At 41.9% G+C, this 19,039-nt stretch overlaps 1 long non-coding RNA gene across 1 annotated transcript; it reads right to left on the reverse strand.

Annotated features, from left to right (window-relative positions):
* Positions 1 to 4,578: 4,578 nt before the first annotated feature.
* On the reverse strand, positions 4,579 to 15,129 carry LOC125947323 (uncharacterized). Its single transcript, XR_007468184.1, has 4 exons — positions 14,981 to 15,129; positions 13,402 to 13,498; positions 11,273 to 11,341; positions 4,579 to 5,178 (listed from the first exon to the last, which is right to left on the reverse strand). It is a non-coding gene; the product is annotated as an uncharacterized LOC125947323 (long non-coding RNA).
* Positions 15,130 to 19,039: the final 3,910 nt, after the last annotated feature.

Consider the following 19,039-nt stretch of genomic DNA (forward strand, 5'->3'; position numbering starts at 1 on the left):
TGGCAGTGACACGTCGTAACATTCCTCCTCCCCCAGACGAAGCCCGCCGGGCAAGGACTTAGTTGACGTCACTCTTGATGTTTTCTTAGCAAAGCTAATCGATGCACAGAAGGTATGATAGCACCCTCGGAATGCTTCTAGCGTCAAAACCCACGGTTACTAGTGCCGTTTCCCTTAGTGATAGATTGAGGGGTAACAATAGTGTGAACTTAAAAACTGCTATCCCATCATTTCCACGACCTCTTCTGTTACAAAGCCCCTCCATTTAAGAGAAAGCCTACTACGCAGCCATTTTTAGAAATATTGAGCCTTTCTGAGATACATTCATTGCTACTCTGGTTCCGCACTGTCGATGAAAATCAAACCACGTTAAAAAGGAAAATGCAGCCACTAACGCTTCGTCACCTACCATTATTTTATTCCGACTAAACATATTAAAACACTGGCACCATAGGCCACTGCGCACAAACACAAAAAAAAGGGGTTTTGAAAATAGCAAAACGAATAAACATGCCTGCGTCACGGTTGCAATACGGGGTGTCGATTCGTGGCTTCAATGCTAAGTAACGGCGACAATGCATCGTGAGATGGGTTCAGCGCAATCCTGCAATACTAATAGAAAATTGGTATACCAGAGGCGTGGTACATCGCCTTTCTAACGCAAGCCTTGCCTGTTTTCTCGATAACCTCGGAACAATTTTTCTACATTCCGAAATCACCCGGCTATACCGGTGGTAATTGTTGGTGAGGTGAATATAGATGCTCAAATACCAGTTCACAAGGATTATACTTAACTTCTAGATTCATCCAATTTCTAAAATTTCATTTCTCAGCCGACGCGCTTCAAACGCACATAGGATAGTCTCATTCACCACGTACTAGCAAACACCTAGTCTGGTAATGTTTATGGAGTGTATCGTCAAGCTCTCTGAGATCATATGCCTGTTTTAACGGCATTTCACAACGTTACTGTAAGGAAAAATGATGGAGTCAAATATCTAACTAAATTAGATTACGCATGGCTTATAAATGAAAGTATTAAGGCATACTTAGAAATGATTTATAATGACAATGCAGACATACAGTTTTGCAAGCAATCCAATTTGCGAATGAGACTGGTAAGTGAATGTAGCAGAACATATGCTCGGGTTCTTATAACGAGCCTATCTCTCCATGAACGACGATGCAGATCCTAGAAATATTAAAACCGAAAGATTACTGGTACGATAAATGGAGACATAGTCCTAATTACTACTTCAACCAATATAAAACATTCCGTGACAAATCGGTGTTTACGATGAGGGCCCCAAAAGATTATTTTAGTCGCAATGGTTCAATTAAGCTGGCTGCGATTCTAAAGAAATGTGGCGAATAGTAAAATAAGTTATAGGCACCATTACCGACGACACAGCTGAAGACTTCAGCACTTATGTTACTACCGTAGGTGCAGCCCTAACAGCTTAGCTTCCTAAAATTTTTATTGAACCTCCTATTCCTCCTCCAAATGCCATAGTAAACTCGTTTGTTCTAGGAGCATATAAAAAACTGACGTTGTGTTGACTGCTTCAAATATACAAAACTACACACTAAACAGAAAAACACCCAGATGGGCGTTTTTCGCTTGTCCTCTAGCGCATTCCCATTTGTACATGTTTTTGCTCCCATGGAATGGGCGTACGATAAAACTCCCATTTAGGTGGGCATTCCTTCGGCATACTACGGGCGTACCGTAATATGCCCACTTTACCCCCCATTTGACAGGGAGGTTTTGCAGGCCACAATGGGAGTTTTATCATTTCCAAATGGGAGCATTTGCGCTGACATTAAGGCGGCATTTAGGGCGTCTTTTCGTATTAATTAGAGAGTTTATGGATGAAATTAAAGGCCTTTTAGTTTACGTGGGGCGACCACGAAGCGAAATGCTTGGTCGCGATGGGTGACGCGCTTACACAGCCCCCAACGGATCACCACAGGCCAAAATGTTGGACGCCGGCCACCAAAGCTCAAGGGAACGGGACCGTCCGAGGAGCTGCCGCTCGAGCATGCGTTTGGCCAGCACTACCGCCGCTTGTAGCTATCGCCGGCGTCCGACACTTTAGCCTGCTGTATTCCGTCTGCCACTGCGTAAGCGCGGCGGCGTCCCGCCACGAAACATTTCGCCGTGTGCTCGCCACACTTGACACAATCGAAGGCCCTGGGCATTGACGAAGTCACGCGCACACGTGGTCCAATGGCGAATGAGCCCGTCGCTGCACTTCTTCCACATCTTTTCCTTTCACTGATCGCAGAGCCCCTCTTTGCAAACCTTGTGCTGTCATAAAGTCGTCCTCGCGAAAATGCTAGTAATCGGCAGTGCCTTCGAGGTCAGCAGGGGCCTTCGAGAGCAGTTGCTACTCACTGAAAGGAAAAATACACGACACACACACACTAAAGAGAACAAAATTTATTAGACACCAAATGTAACAAATATAATAAAATATGTTCATTCTGTCAAATCGAAAGCATTCCTTGTACCATTAAAAAACTGTCTCGATAAAAAAAAACTACATCGTAAACCTGCCAGTCAATACTATTCTACATGTCCTAACATAATAAAATTAGTAAACGAAAGAAATGATAATTTAAGATATCTTATCTCGTCCCATATGGAACTATAAATACAGAACCATGTGTTTGAACTGTTACTTTGGGCAGACATTCCACAATTTTGCAGCCTATATATATGTTGAGCTTGCAAGACTAAGCCAGCCAAAATTAACAGTGGACTGTAGAATGAGGCTGACCAGTAGTGGTATTTTGCATGGACTAACACAAAACATACGATGATAAATACCTAAATACTAAATTAAGAAACTGGGACTCATCACGCAAACGAGCTAAAAAATTTGGTTTGGTGATTGTGTTGTATTTTTTAACAGGTTACTGAAGATTAAAAATTTATTTATAGTGTTTTATGAGCCAAAACCAGCATATGATTCTGAGACACGCCGTTGGAAGGGACTCTGGATTAGGTTGGACCACCTGGGATTCTTTAATGTATGTTTAAATCTAAGTACACAGGTGTTCTTGTATTTCGCTCTATCGAAATGCGGCCGCCATGGCCGGGATTTGATCCTTGGTCTTTTTGTTTATGACTAGATTTGTGAAAGTTCCAAGCTTTCACAATGGCGGCCATTCGGTGGGCGCATTTTCGCCCTGTTTATAAGGGTCCCGTATATACAGGGCGAACATTTTTAAGTTTTACAGAATTCTTAAAAATGACCTGTTGCAGATATCATAATTCTAGTCCTTAGCTGTGTTAGTCAGAGACACGGACATTACTTTCACGACAAATTGTAGCACATATTCAGCTAATTAACAAAAATCCACTAATTATCTTTTGAATTAAATACCTTACGGCCCATATTGCAATTTACGAATTGTAGCCGGTGAGTTTGCAAGGCATATCCACTTGGAATGAATTTCCAGAATGACACCAGTTTGGAGATATACGCCATCAAACTTGCCCTAAAAATGCACTGTTGATCAACTTGCATTTTTTAACAAAATGCTATCTTCTGCATTGAAGCACAAAAGTAACTAGAACGCCCATGTATTTTGTCCCACACTTTGGAAATAATATCTCTAAACTGGTGTCATCCTGGAAATCCATTTCAAGTAGATAAGTCTTGCAAGCTCTCTGGCTACCATTTGTTAATTGCAATATGTGCTGTAAACTAATCAGTTAAGAAGTTAATTACTGAAACTTTTGTTAACTAATTGAATATGTGTTTCGATTTCTTGTGCTAGTAATCCGAATCTTCAAATAGTCCAGCTCAAGGACAAGAATTATCCTGTCTGCCACAGGCGATTTTTAAAAATTCCATAAAACTTAGAAATGATCACCCTGTGTATTTATTTTCTAATAGTGCATGAGTTGTGTTCTGCATGGACACTTTAGCATGGCTACCTTGTTTAGTTGAATATTGTGCAAGCAGTGGTTTTTTCATCTACCCAGTGCAAAATATTAAGCCAGCATTGTAACATGTTGCAAATGGAGTCACGAATAAGTACTTTCTCTGATCATATCCAACAGTAGCAACTTTAGATTAAATAAGTCGTGCTTTCTCATGTTCAAGTGCCTCGTTGTAAGATATTGTCACAGTATGTAATGTAACATATCAAACGTAACAATATCAAATCCTCCTTCTCACATTGGCCTCCCATCGTGTGATCCCCCAAGCTGAGGTCATTTGAAATTGCATTTAATTGCACTTGAAACAGCATATCGCTCTTATTTAAAAAGCTCATCCTATTGCAGTCACCATCCAGATATAAAATACTTGTCTGCATCAAGCTGTGAAGCGGCAGCACATTTTCTGAGGAAAAAGCCTACTTCTTCTATTGAATTGGGCTGTGTAATCGGAACACTACTATGCAGTCGCAGACAGGACTGGTAGTGTAGCAACCGTAACAGTGTGAACTTACATGAAGGAGCAAAACTGCATGAACTCTCTCTCTCTTATTCTCTCTTATTATTCTCTCTTAGGAACCATGCTTTCCAATTATAACATGGGGATAAAATAACTGCCAAGCAAATCTGCATTTCATTCAAGTAAATAACATACTATTTATGCTACCTTGCAGGGTGCACACTACATTCCCTTCGAACGTGAATTTACGACCTTGCCACGAGTTGCTAATTGTATTGGTGTATTGTTGATCGAGAGTGGTAGAACGGGATATGTATGCCTCAGGCTAGAGCACATATTTCGACAAGGAGACTTGGCTGGTCGAACAAGGAATGTCTCAGGCTAAATCCATTTGTTCCCTTGTAAAGATGTTGGCTTCAGCTTGTGACCTTTGTTGGCCAACTCTTGAACACTAATGTCGCAACCTTCCTGTTTGCTCTCGTTTTTTTCAGTCTATTGCTGCACACAGAAGCTGCATTTTCTTTTAAAAACATTCAATGAGGTCAAGGGCTTTGTGCATGGCAGTGTCTGCAAACACAAATGTTTTTTTCAATGAATGACAGTTTTGGTGCCTTTCTTGAGCATTCAATAGGGAAGAACCAAAAATTAAGCTAACAGACTGGCTATGCCAACAAGTAAGCATGAAACAGGGGAAATCAAGCTCTCTATGGATGTGGAGTGCCATTTCTTCATTTCACACCATGCTTGGGGTCAGCAGGAATTCTTCCTAAAATTGAGAAAGTTTTTGTAATGAAATACATACTAAAAGTATTCTGTTTATAATCTAAAAAAAGGCTGTTTGGAAATTCATATTCAGGTGTGAGCAGCGCCAAGTACAAAGACAAAGTAAGGACTTATAGAAATTGACACGCCGTGCTGAATGACAACTGATTTAATTTTACAAGACAAACAGTCAAGTACTCTGGAATGCTTGATAAAAGTCATAACAATCTAAGAAGCAGGGAGTAGTTACACACAATAATGTATGTGCATGGAAAATGCACCTGGTCATTGGTTTGCAAACAAGTATGCCATTTCCTTATCTGTTCACAAAACAGGTCCTACAGGCAAACATTTCTCCTTCAATTTGGCAATTCTGTGGGCTTTGATTATTGCTTGGATGAGTTGGTTGCTCTTCTTACTGCTATTAGAGTATGGTGAAGTGCAATAGACGGGACAAGCGCAAGTGACAACTGAACGTTTATTAGAAAATTTCGCTGCAGCAGGACATGCGCCCACGACACCCCGAAACCAGCAACAAACAGAGATGGCGCAAAAAAACAAAGAAATATGGCAAAGATGGCTAACAACGCACTCACACTCTCTTATGAATGTGATGGCCATTGGGAAGGATGTGTACGCTGTCAACTGCGCACGACTGGCCCAAGAGGAATAAACAAGAAAACAGAAATAGAAGAACTAGCTGAGCTGTGGCTACCTATGAATCGCACTTCTTTGGTTAAAGTGCCCCCAAAGCCACAATAACACACTTTTGCCGTACAAGGCAAGATCCCACATTTCTCCTTATTTCAAACACCTAAAGTACTCTTGCAGCCTGTTGCTCAGGCACTGGTCAGTCTGTCCCAAGTAAACACAACCACAGTTTAACGAATCCTGTACACGACAGAATTAGCGCATGGGGCATACTGACACTCACGTTTCGTCATACAGTATTTCCTAATTTGACTACCCACGACGCATTTGCACAGTTGTGCCAACTTGCATGGCACAAAAAACACAAGACCCAACCATACTTCCCTGCTACTTTCCTTAAGTTGTGTGAAACCTCAGCAACACATCCACCCCCTCAAGGGACAACGCTTATGTGCATAAGGTTTCACACAACTTGATGAAAGTCACAGGGAAGTATGGGGTGGTTCCTGTGTTTCCTGCACCATGCAAGTTGGCACAACTGTGCAAACACGTTACGGGTAGTCGAGTAAGGAAATACTGTATGACGAACCACGAGTACCAGTATGTCCCATGCGCTACTTCTGTCATGTGCAGAATTCCTTCAAGCAGCGGTCGTGTTTACTTGGGACAGACTGGCCAGTACCTGAACGACAGGCTGCGACAGCCCTTCAGGTGTTTGAAATAAGAAGAGGTTGGATCTTGCCTTGGACTGCAAATGTTGCGGTTGCTATATGTAGTTGAAGAATGTGGAAGTTGTAGGCCATGGAAAAACAAAATTAGAATGCGAGCTTTTCGAAGCAGTGTTAATTGAAAATTATTTTCAATTCTGCATCTGATACGTGCATCAGCGTGGTTTTGGTGGCACTTCAAACAAAGAAGCGCTATTCACAGGTAGCCACAGCTAAGCTAGTTCTACTTCTGTTTCATTTTTGATGTCTTTTGTGCCAGTTGTGCGCAGTTGACAGAGTACACATGCTTCCCAATTATCACGTTTGAAGAAGAGATTGTGCACATGTTATCAATTTTTGCCGTATTTTCTTGTTTTTTGTGCCTGCTCTGTTTATTGTTGGTTTTGGGTGTCTTGGGCACTTGTGCGCATTGTCCTGGTGCAGCAAAATTTTCCAATAAACGTTCACAGTTGTCAGTAGAGCTTCGCCCGTCTTTCTCACCTCAAATTGTCCCATCTATTGCACTTCACCGTACTCTAATATGCATCACCAACTGGCCCAAAGTTCTACTCTTCTGAAGTTTTTACTGCTACTTCGCACTTGGCAAAGTCAGGCCAGCAGCCATACTGCATACAATGTAGAGCTATATGAACTGGCAGTTCATGTCATGGATTTATTCTGGCTTAATGGCATCACAGAAACTAAATGAAGACAATGACAAGCAGGACACAAGTGCCTACTCTCAACTCTAGCTTTAATAAGAAAACAGAAATCGCAAATAACACGTGGTGATATGAAAACAATTTCTTCATCGAAAGTAACTGAGAATGAGCGATGCATTTTTCCTTTGCATTGTGAATCTGCCAAAGCATAACTTTCTTATGTACTCTCTGGTCATAATTCTGTTCAATGCAGAAGTTTGGGCTTGTTTGTGATAACCGAAGTTAGACATCATAACAAGCAGGAAGGAACTCGAACACAAAGAAGAGATATAGACTAGCGCCCATCCAGTCTGGGTCTCTTTGGGTCCGCATTCCGTTGTGCTTGTTATGATGTCCAAGTTTCATAATTTTAGGCTATAACGAGTTTTGTGGAACGCAAGGATGAACCCACTTTTTTGCAGTATGTTGCAATGTGCGGATGACATTTGTTAGGCACAAACCCGATTCACCCCAATCTCAAATTATTACAATATCTGTCTACACAATGTAGGCATAACAAGATGGCCATGGCCAACTGTACACAACCTCTGTTGCTCAGTGCATCACCTCCTTCATATCGTGCCACACACAACAACGAAATTGTTTTCCTGGCTGCAGTACTTTTTCTCACATCAGAGCAAATCTCTGTTCACAAGCTTCCTACAGAAAAAAAAGCATTTAGCCCATTGGGACCAAATGCGTTTTCCCATGAAAAAGCACAAAAGCATACGAAACTGTGACCATTTTTTTACTTGGCTCATCTCATTCATTATATTCCATCATCATGCCTAATTCAGTTGTGCAAATCATTTTTTCACAGGCCCTTGTTAGGACGGTTTTGTGCTGTGACAAAAAAGGCAGAAGTAAAAAAATGAAGGTTGGTTAGGGCTTACGGCATAATATGCATCTGGCAAACTAGGCCACAAGTGTTTTGTACAGTCTGGAGTCCTCAAAAGGATGTGCGTACATTGGACAGATGGGATTCTATATTAATGCGTGATTGGGGGAGCATGACTCATCTGTGTGAAACAACCTGCCCTCATGCGTTGTGAAACACTAACAAATGTGGCGGCAGTACTGTGTTCAACAAAACTCACATTGTAGCCCCGCATCGTGACCAGACAACATTCCAGGCAATTGTGGCTTCTGAAACTTAAAAAGAAAGACAAATGCATCAGTCATCTATCAGTTGCACTGCACAAAAACTTTTAATAGATAACATCGCATCGCATCACCACTTGTTATTATATATTGTCTGTTTCTTGATTATAAAGCTCGAGGTGAGAGCTGAGGCTTGTGTCATGTGTGCACATCTTCGTTCACTTTTTGTGGTTGCTATACACCAGAATTGTGATAACCAAATGGCCACATGCTGCTTTTGTCACGCTATAGTCGTGCTCGCAAAGCGGGAAGACAATGCATATAATGCCACACCATGTCAGCATGCCCACTCTTTGCACACGCAGCAGATTACTTCTAGAACAAGGTGCGCAGGCTGCATATGTGCTCAGCTGCACCAACAGCCATGTGCGGCGATGGCTGCGCTAGAAAAGAGCACCCGCACACCAACTGCACACACCCTTGGGCCCCTTTCAAGGCCCTCTTAAAAGCTAAGTTTGTAATTTGTTGTTTCTGTTATAGGCTAGTGCAAAGAAATGAATTTGTCTCATTCCCATTAAGAAACTTTGTAGATTAGGTAGAAAATTTATGAAAGCATAGATTTATTACTTTTCACCTTTCTGTCGGAATATCGTACAAATGCTAAGCAGTACTTATGACCTTGTTTCATGTCAGATTTTTTTCCATGCTGAAATAAAGGCATACATTTAAAAAATAAGGTTGCTTGCAACGTGTGAAGTAATTGTGTCAAGTCACACAAAGGGCTGCTGAAATCGAAATATAGTCGCAACCTTCCTGTGACTGACTTTATCTAACACACTGAAAAGGAAAATGACCTTTTAAACAACAGACTCAAAAAGAAGAAAAAAAAGCCACAGCACATTATTACAAGAACTGCAGCGCAATAGCACCCAAGGACGACACAAAGAAACGACCAGGACAAGCGCTGAACTTACAAGTTTTATTGTAGCCAATTTCACATATATTTCATTACACAAACGTCATTAGCTGCACATGCGTAGAAACACCATCTCTTTATCTGAGAGTTGTATCGATGGCATGCTAACACACCTTCCCCCCCCCCCCCCTAGCTGGTAAATATGTTCTGCTTCAATAATTTCTCGAGTGAAGCACGATTTGCTTTTCATAATGACAGACGTGTAATACAGGTCAGGTGAACAATCCTTACATGTTGAACAATGACAAGCCAGGAAACCTTGAAAGTCTTTCCCTTCATGCGCGTTTTTCACATAGTTTCCATGCTCCCTAACACTTAACCTAACGTTAATGCATTTCCCAGATTGGCCAACATATACCTTTCCGCATCTTAGAGAGATTTCGTAGACTACACCTTCTGCGCAATCAACAAAGGGTGGAGGGTGCCTATGCATTGTGCCACAGGCTTGAGGCTTTCTTACCTCTGGGTGGGTCATTGTGCAGAGCTTGGACAGCCTGTTAGGTGCGGTGAATACAACTTTTACGTTGTGCCGCTGGGCCACCTTTTTCAGGTTGTGTGAAAGCTTGTGAACATACAGTATCACCGCGCAGGTAGAAGGTAGCTGTGATACCGTATGTACACAAGCTTTCAGACAACCTGAAAAAGGTGGCCCAGCAGTACGACGTAAAAGTCGTATTCACCACACCTAACAGGCTATCCAAGCTCTACACAATGACCGACCCAGAGATAAGAAAGGAGCAAGCCTGCGGCACAACGCATAGGCAACCTCCACCCTTTGTTGATTGTGCAGAAGGTGTAGTATACGAAATCCCTCTAAGATGCTGAAAGGTGTATGTTGGCCAAACTGGGAGATGCGTGAATCTAAGGATAAATGTTAGGGAGCATGCAAACTATGTGAAAAACGCGCATGAAGGGAAAGACTCAAGGTTTCCTGGCGTGTCAATGTTTAACATGTAAGGATTGTTCACCTGACATACATAACATGTCTGTCATTATGAAGAGCAAATCGCGCTTCACTCGAGAAATTGTTGAAGCAGATCGTATTGCCCGGCTAGAGGAAAGGTGTGTTAGCGTGCCATCGATACAACTCTCAGATAAAGAGATGGTATTTCTACGCATGTGCAGATAATGACGTCTGTGTTGGATAGTGCATATATATGTGAAATTCGCTACAATAAAACCTGTTGCAAATTCAGCGCTTGTCCTGGTCGTTGCTTTGTGTCGTCCTTGTGTTTTATTGGGCTGAAATTCTCGTAATAATGTACCAATATTCTCAACTCGCCACGTTATTCATGTTTTAAGTATGTGGGCGTCTTGGTTGCAAAATAACCTAAATCTTGCATCCTAGTCTGGTGTGTAGGGCATAAAAGGCTCTTAGCGGAGTCACCTGATGCTTTTATATAGGTTATTCAGTTTGCATGATCTTCCACAGAAGTAGCTGTAGGCACTTTTGCCTCAATAACAGTACTGTTCAAAGTATTTGTCGCGGGGAGCACGGCTTGCCACTTGAAGCGGTCACAGATATTGATCGTCGACTGCGCCAAAATATGCAGCGGTCTGAGTAAAATCACTAACCAAAAGAAAAAGACATCACTTGGGTTCACAAAACGAGACAGAGTAACCCGAGAAATAGTATAAGGCTCCAATACACAAACTGTCGTTCTTAAGAAATGGTGTTTCTCATAATATTTTAATACAGTCCCTAACTTAGTACAAGTTTTCGTATGATGTTTTGGTTTATTCTACACTACAATGATGTTGCTTGTTAGATACTGGTGTTTTGATGTGCACGTTCTTTTGTATTGCTATAAAGACAACTGTTTAAAAAATTTGCCTTTGTAACTAAAGTTTGGAGACAGTGCCTGTCAGCTCATATTTTAATCTGTTTTTCATTTCATGTGTGCAATTACACCAAATGTAAACTAGAAAAATACCCGTACTCAGAATCACAAAGGTACACACCTGTGTAATGATTCTGCTGAGAACCTTGGAGTGGTCAGCCACACAATGCAGCACAGGTAGAATGGCATCCTGAGTTAAAACAAAATAATAAGAATTGTAAGATGCATATCAAAAATTTTATGCTGTGAGGCGTTTAGCATGTATACTAATCACCACATTTGCATGCAAAACAGTTTTGCAGAATAGTTAAGCAAGGTAAATCAATGTCTGGCCATGGGACTGTCAGCCAGTGCTACTCATGGCAATGGTGGCATATATAGCATATTGTTTCAAGTGCAGCTTTTGCGGGGTACATGAATTCAAGAAAACTTAGGTTCACATAATACATGACACCTACAGTTAGAAGGATGTGTTACATCCAGCACCAAGGCCACGAGTAGCACTGCCTAACGCTTACAAGGCCAGACTTAGTACACACACAGAAATGTGCAACAAAGTGAACAGGAGGAAGAGCGGTTGCTTTAACTCAATCAAAGATTGAATGCATCATGCAGATGTGAATACAGCTCCCATCAGCAACGAGTTGTCCTTTGGTCCACTTCACTGCTGTTCTTTTTTCTTTCCTTGTCTTCATTGTTTGTTGGTGCCATATGGTTGTGACGAGCAGCTCAGTTCTTATTCGTCTTACTACATGGTGTAAAGTCATCCAAATGTGCTTAAGCCTCTTAAGAGTAAACTTCAATAACCTTTTTGTTTGAACAATATTTTTCTGTTTGTTTCACACCTTAATGTACTGCTAAAAATGCTAGACAATGCTATACAGAAAAACCTACATCCACACAATCACACATCTGAATAAAACTGCACAGTCTACGACTTCAAGATGTGTACATACACACTTTATAGATGTCTACAATGAAAATATAAGTTACTGTTCTAATCTGCACACTTAGCATACTGCATAACAGTCAACTGGTTCCAAAATGTTTTTGTTTTGTTATCACACATACGATGGCTCCAATTACAAATTTAATTCTGGCAGTGACTCAAGACACTCCCAAAAACTTCCTAATGCAAGCAACGAAAATTTTCAAATTTAGAGCAGTTGGACACAAATAAGGCAAATAGTTTTATAATCCTAAATAACGTACTGTTATTTTATATGACGGTAAAAGGCCATGCTCCTAAAACATCCGCACTGTTTATCATATAATCACATTATTATATTTGTACTTACTTTCCTAAGGATTGCGCTCATGTGAAAATGTTTATACATAGCTGTGTCGTGTTATCACTTCTGTTTTCACATTTGTATTAATGCTACTTTATGTGCTTGCAAGCGTGCCAATACTACCTTAAGCTGAAGGCCAAGCACTATGCTTACAAGGCACATGCATTTCATAATACCAAGCAGTGGACTTAGAGAATGAGCAACTGTATTAAAAAGTGTGATTCTTTCGACACACATCAAATGACATTTGCCTGGAAAACAAACATTTTGCTAAAATCATGACTTAATCCAATTGGTACTAAGCATAAAGCATCAATCAAGAAACTTGCATTTACCAGACACCACTATAGACACTGGGACCTCTTTGGCTTCACAATCTGGCACAATGTGCTTAAGCTGCCTGTAAACCCTGGAAAGTGTTCATGATACTTTTTTTTAAATAGATCAGAAAACTTGAGAAGGACCTAAAATTAGGGTCGGTGAAGCAAAGCAACTTTTTAAGAATTCCACTCTGTTTATATGCATATGTTCTATGAATACGACGGTGAAGGCAAATGATGTACTTGAACTGTGTTTTTAACCATGCAATACTAGAGAGCACAGTTTTGCAATAGTGTGATAGAGAACAATGATAATAATGGCACACAAAACAACATAGTGAATATTTTTTAAAATTTGCACAAGGTTTTCGTCGTTATTCTGATGCACACATCTGCACACTGTGCACCAAGTCTTGTCGGTTTTTTTATATTTGTCACATAGTAATTTACATGATACATTTGTCCTGAAATACGTCATGTTGGGCTCCTTCAGCATTTTTATTTTCTTACTGGAACACACAAGCCTATATAATGTTCTGTCCCATGGAACAGGTGTCACAGCATTCCCTCTAACTGAAGCCACAAAACTAGCCATTGCAGGTAAAAGATACAGGGTAAAAAACTAGGTAAGAGCATACCTAGGCCTCTGTTGCTGAAAAGGGGAACTTGGAAGGCGTCTCATGTCCCGCTATGAAGCTGCTTCATCCTTACAGCTGGCAATGAAACGGCTGAAGTCTTGAAACACAAGTGAAAAATTAGACACAGCAATGTTACATAGAGCACGCAACAGCTGGCCGCAAGTTAAAATGGGATTACTTCCGCTGCTACGCTGAGTTTTGTATGTTGTTCAGCTTACAATAATGGTAAACTATGCTTGCCAAAATCTTATATTTTAACAGGCTTTACTCTTTACAACTAGAGCCGTTACCCAATGCATGCCCCTATGCACTTAAGCCATTAAATGTTTACTGATCACATAAACTAAATGGCTTCCAAGATAATTATTTCGATCAAGAGGATGCATAATTAATGAGTGTCACTGACATTGAATACCAAGGTAGTATCTCTTTTTACAATAGACAATGGCGGACCTGAAGCACATTTCTGTCAGATTTGGGTTGATCAGCCAGCCATTGTTTTTTTTAGCAGCAGCAGGAATTGTGTTAATATTACTCGTGCACAGTACGGTAGCACTGTCAAGTGTGATAAGATCCTGAGTTTGAAAGGGCGACTTTGTATGAATTTGGTATCTAGAAATAAAAACTGATTTGTACGCAATGGTGCAGCAGCAAAACAAACATTAAACAAGTCAAGGCATCCAGTGCACAGAGCGGGCAGTCGAATAATAACATTGTACAATCGCCGACTATATAGATATTGCATAGTGCTTGCATAGGAGGAGTAGTCACTGCATCAGCAAATAACACAGCCACCGCGCTACGTTCCCGTGACCTATCACCGCCAACGCTGTCGCGTAAATTAATGTTTGGTCAAGCCAACCGCATCGTTTTCTGCCCGCCAAGGGTCGAGTGACGGCGTATCCGGTAATGTGAACGGTAATCTAAAGAGTTTCTTCAAGACCAAAGTCGACGGGTGCTGGCTCACCAAGCTGCGCGGCTACGCGCAGCAATTGTGCACTGCCTGCACAATCAGCGGCGTGGGCGCAAAGAGACAGACGCTGGCCCGGATCGTACCGGCAAATCTACACAGTGCGCGCTTAGTAAGCGACCTACTGCACACAACCGTACGAGGGGATTGGCGGCACGTACGAGGCAGCTAGCAGATACCGCGCACAAAGAAGCGCCGAAACCCGGACACACGCGCATCGCAGTAACGAGTTGACACATTTTAAGGCCGCGGTTAGGCGGCGAAGCTTGGCGGCTTAGCTCACCCCGCACTGCACATAACTTCTCCGGTAGTGGCTTGCGCTTGGGGAAACATCAAGAACGCTCACAGCCATCCAATTAACAGACCTCGAAGACATGGCAAAGTTCCGCATCATCTAAAATCATGTATTCTCTAAGTACTCACGCTCCACTCTAAGCACTCGCATCGAATACGACAAAGCTCGCACAAACACGGTGATCATGCAAGGCAAAGTTTGCAAAATGGTTCGGGACGGCCAACTGTTGCACTGAGGCCTTCAATGACTAGTATCAGCGCCTCTGAACACATATGCATACACAGAACGTGCAGCGGTCGTTGAAAATCACTTACCGTGGAGTCTTGGCTGTTCAAAACTGCGGGAGACACCAACGACGGCAGAACAATGCGCCAACCCTGGTGGTAATGGCGGCCGCTTGGTCGCTTCGAGCGCGCGCACTCCGAAGACCCGTCGGCGCGGCGCTTGCATGGTTTAGGGTTTGGCGCGGCATTCTCTGCAGCGCCTGCAGCGCTAGCGCGGCTACTCCAAACAGAGCAACAGCACGTACGCACCTTGCGCGGGATATTTCGAATCTGAGTGCAGAAATTCTACTGAAATTGTCGCTCGGGGTGATCGCTCGAGCCATGTTGGTCATGGCAGGCGGCATCTGGCGGCTGAGTTGTTCATTTAGCTGTTTGGATCGGGTTAGATATGGGCGTATTCAGCACTCCGTATCTACGAACGCCAGTTATTTCTTGAAAACCCCCATTTTACTACCGCAACATCCCCTTAATGTTCATCTGAATGAGGTCGAGGGTAAAATAAAGGTTCTAGCTTGTTTTACTCCATCTCGTGAGAGTACCTGTTTTGAGCTTGGGAGGAAAAAGGGCATGTCAACTGTTAAAACGTCCATATGGGCTAATTTGTGTTTACAGTGTATAAAGCTACATTACAAGATGGTATTCCTGTGAGGTTGCTTAAGGATAACATTGATGGCCTAGAACCAGTATCATGTAGTATATTCAATCATTCTGTTGAACAAGCAAAACATCGAACTTCTTCAAAATTACTAATTTAATTCCGATTCACATAGATGGTGACCTGTCTGACCTTTCAGACTAAAGGCGCATAACATTGTTTACTATTATCAATATTTTAAACATAATATATCAGTAGACATCAAAACATTTCTAGATAAATACAACGTGCTTTGTCATAAGCAGCATGCGTATGCTTCAGATCTTGGTTCTCAGCTACAGCAGATAAACATGACAATGCATCTCAATAATCTAGTCGGTGTAAAATACGCTAGTCGATGTAAAAAAAAAAACAAAAAAGAGGATTGACACTGTCGATGATATATTTCGTTAGACAACCTAAAAATTGTTGGTTTCGCGGAAAAGTGTTTGATATCATTTCAGGTTGCATGAAATATCATTCTCAGGAGGTGAGAATCAATAGTATTACATCCTCTAAACCGAGTATTTGTAGTGTCCTCCCACAGGATCTCATTTATGGTCTTCTTCTGTTTTACTTATATATCAATGACCGACAACAAATTACCGACTCTGCAGAAGTACTCATGTTCGCCGACGACACATGTGTTACTGTAATAGCGAATAATGTCGACGAACATAGTCAAAAGGCAAAAATGGAGTTGCTGCCACGGAGAGGCAAACACATCGCGCTCCCTTGTTCGCCCTAAGCAAGGACAAACCTGTCCATGGGGAAAACCCGCAACGACTAAACTGGCACTGTTAATGATGATTCTGTATTATTTGCTGTCCTGAAAGCTGCACTGCAATGACGGCAGAACGCAATAATGACCTTGTACATATGATAAGGTGAAATTTAGTAAATTAGAAACTTAGTTTTTCAGTACTCATTACACTGATTTCGTGAGGTAGTTGCCTTTCTTGTCATCCGCTAAGTTATGACGATAGCAAAGTGCATTTAACCAGGCCAAAGGCTTCTACTCTGTGGTGAAAGACTTTGTTTATACGAAGAAATGATGTCTGCTGCCCTGCAGGGTAAATCACCTACTCCTAAGTCACTTAATCACCTAACAGCGCAAATGTGTTGCTTATATTTCGAGAAAAAGACAGACTCTTCAAGAAATTGGGACCAAAATTATTTTTAACTACCGAATAAAGAAGAAGGCGTCATGTAGTAGAAAAAATTCACCTTAAAAGTGAAGTATTACCCTGCTGTGAGAGACATAAGGTACAAGGCCCTTTTTTTGCGCTGAGTTATCAAATGTTGCTTGCGAAAGCAATCTGGGTAGTGATATGACAATATACATCGGAGTGGAACCCATTTTCATTGACGTAGGTATACGACACCGACCAAACAGCAATAAACGTATACATCTCGACACTCAGTGTTCATTTTAGAAGAGATGACTCGAGGCCTTTACCCTTAAGCAAATGTCACATAGCACAGTTGCTTCTTTTTAATATTATTCGTCAGTATCCCTTTAAAGAGTTGGCGGTGGAATGGAGTTGACGTCATGATGAATGAACAGAAGAAAATCGAATGTGTGGGCAGGTGCCGAAATAAAAGTGGAAAAAGGCCACACATGCGGTGCGATAATGCTTTCTTCGCGCTAGAAAACGCGGACGCATGAAGTCGCCCAAATGAAAATTTTGCCGCACATGCATTACATTGCATTGACGGACATGCATTGACCCACATGCGCATGCATTACGACAATTCTGACCCTAAAGGAAATATTTCCGCTGAACTATAAATGATGTAGTGGTATCACAATATATATAGGTGATGAAAGCAATTCCCAAACACGAAAGTGTTGGCCGCCTCAATGTGTCTCCTCAAACGGTGTGTATGTACAGGTATTACGAGAAATTTTGTGCATGTATCTTAGAAACATTGGGAACAATATTTAAAATGTTTTCTTTTTTTCTGCAGTTCAAGTGACGCAGAATATCAGCAACTTGTCATGAACCTTCGCTGTAGTGCCGTGAACATTAAGAATATTCTGCCATATGCGTTTTCGCCCTTGAATCTCTAGATTGCTACTTTCAAGTTATCTCCAAAAAGGCCTTTTAAAATGTGCTTGCATTGAAAATTAAATGTTTTTATGAAATTAAAAGTACAAAGAGAACTTCGAAAAACATTTGAGCCATATTTGTGTAAAAACATGGAAAATCAGTTGCGATCATGACAACAGAAAAAGACCTACAATTCATTTATGTATCTATGATGCTATGTGAATTCATGCTTGATAGATATTTTCGCATCTGAGATGTCATCTTTTCGCGGTGGCGAAAATTTCGCGTTGTCGCAGAGAACCTGTCGCAGGCATTGGTGTAATGATACTTGGCCGCTTACTGGAAGCGTCGTACTTCATTTTTCGCAAGAATGGCGAAGTATAGCTTGAAGGTAATCTTTTAACATTTTTTACCCGCCGTGGTTGCTTAGTGGGCTATGGCGTTGGGCTGCTGAGCACGAGGTCGTGGGATCAAAACTCGGCTACAGCGGCCGCATTTCAATGGGCGCGAAATGCGAAAACACCCGCGTACTTAGACTTAGTGCAGGTTAAAGTACACCAAGTTGTCCATATTATTCCAGAATCCACCACTACGGCGTGCCCTATAATCAGACCGTGGCTTTGGCACATAAATATCCCATCATGAATTTTTGTTTTAATTTTAAAATGTTTGTAATATGGGGTAGAGGGGTAACTTCTCTTCTCTAGAAGCATAGCGCTCTCATAGCTTGTTCGACACTCGGCAAAGCGGTTGCACGATGACTTATCGAAAATAAAAGTACCTAATACGAAAAGAAAAAAAAGAGCACGAACGCGAATCCTATCTTGGAGCTATTCAGCGGTGGGTTCCGTGGAGGGCGCAAGAGTGCGCAACTGACTTGATTGTAGCGCCTTATAAATCTTTTTGTTGCGGGGCGAAAATAAAGTTGGCGTTCTTCGATTCACGGCGACGACGCATGGGCAGTAATGCGTTGCTCCGAGCTCAGGGTAGCTCGACCGCATATGCGTCCGTAACCACCAGCTCACTTACCACTCTCCGCCACCCTACGCGTTCGATGACGGAAGTCAGTGGCCAGCATGGCTATTCCAATTCGAGGAATGTTCGTTCGCGTTGGGTCTGCCCACCCTTTCCTAAGACACCAAGATCCGCATGCTCGTGTCCAGCAAAGGTACTCCAGCAAAAGTTCTTGCTTCGGTCATTACGGATGCAAATGCGTAAGGTTGTTTCGAAGCGGACAAACAGGCGCACACGGGCCATTTCGTGCATCTGGTCAGCAAATTATACGAATATATCTGGTTCCACCGACGTACGCAGATGCCCGACGAAACGATAGACGTCTGTTTCACAATGCACGGATCATATTGAAAAAGTGCAAATATTCGTCTTCAGCTGTCGAAGTAT

This window comes from Dermacentor silvarum, chromosome 8 (assembly GCF_013339745.2).
Source record: "Dermacentor silvarum isolate Dsil-2018 chromosome 8, BIME_Dsil_1.4, whole genome shotgun sequence".
Classification (NCBI taxonomy): Eukaryota; Metazoa; Arthropoda; class Arachnida; order Ixodida; family Ixodidae; genus Dermacentor; species Dermacentor silvarum.